The sequence below is a fragment of the Mus pahari genome, chromosome 5 (genome assembly GCF_900095145.1).
Source record: "Mus pahari chromosome 5, PAHARI_EIJ_v1.1, whole genome shotgun sequence".
In the NCBI taxonomy this organism is placed as follows: Eukaryota; Metazoa; Chordata; class Mammalia; order Rodentia; family Muridae; genus Mus; species Mus pahari.
This window is the reverse complement of record NC_034594.1, coordinates 17,629,556-17,630,230: the sequence shown is the minus strand read 5'-3', so window position 1 is coordinate 17,630,230 and position 675 is coordinate 17,629,556.

Here is a 675-nt window from a genome sequence, read left to right as displayed (position 1 = left end):
AGCACACTCGTGGAGTTCAGAGGACATTAGGTCCTGGGGATCAAACTTAGATTGACAGGCTTGGCAGCAAGCCCTTCACCTGCTGAGCCATCTCACTAACCCCTACAATCTTTTTTTTTTTTTAAGGTTTATTTATTTTTATTTATATGAGTACACTGTAGCTGTCTTCAGACACACCCTAGAAGAGGGCATCGGACCCCAATACAGATGGTTGTAAGCCACCGTGTGGTTGCTGGGAATTGAACTCAGGACCTCTGGAAGAGCAGTCAGTGCTCTTAACTGCTGAGCCATCTCTCTTGCTCCGCCCCTACAATCTTTCTTGGTTTTGTTGAACCCTGAGGGTAAGCCCAGGACTGTATGCATGCTCAATGGGTGTTCTACCCTGACACTGCAACTCCAGGCTGGTACTAAAATCTTCATGACTTAAGACAACTGAAGTTTCTTCTCCCAATTCTGGAGGCCGGAAGTCTGAGATCATCGCATTAGTTCCCGCTTTCCCTCTTTCTCTGGCCAATTTGACGCCTTCCTTGCCTCTCTTTAGCTTTAAGCCATGAGCAGGAACACTTTATGCCCCTTGACTGGTATCTGCATAGTCTCAATGTCTGCCTCCAGTGTCACATGCTAGTCTCAATGTCTGCCTCCAGTGTCACATGCTAGTCTCAATGTCTGCCTCCA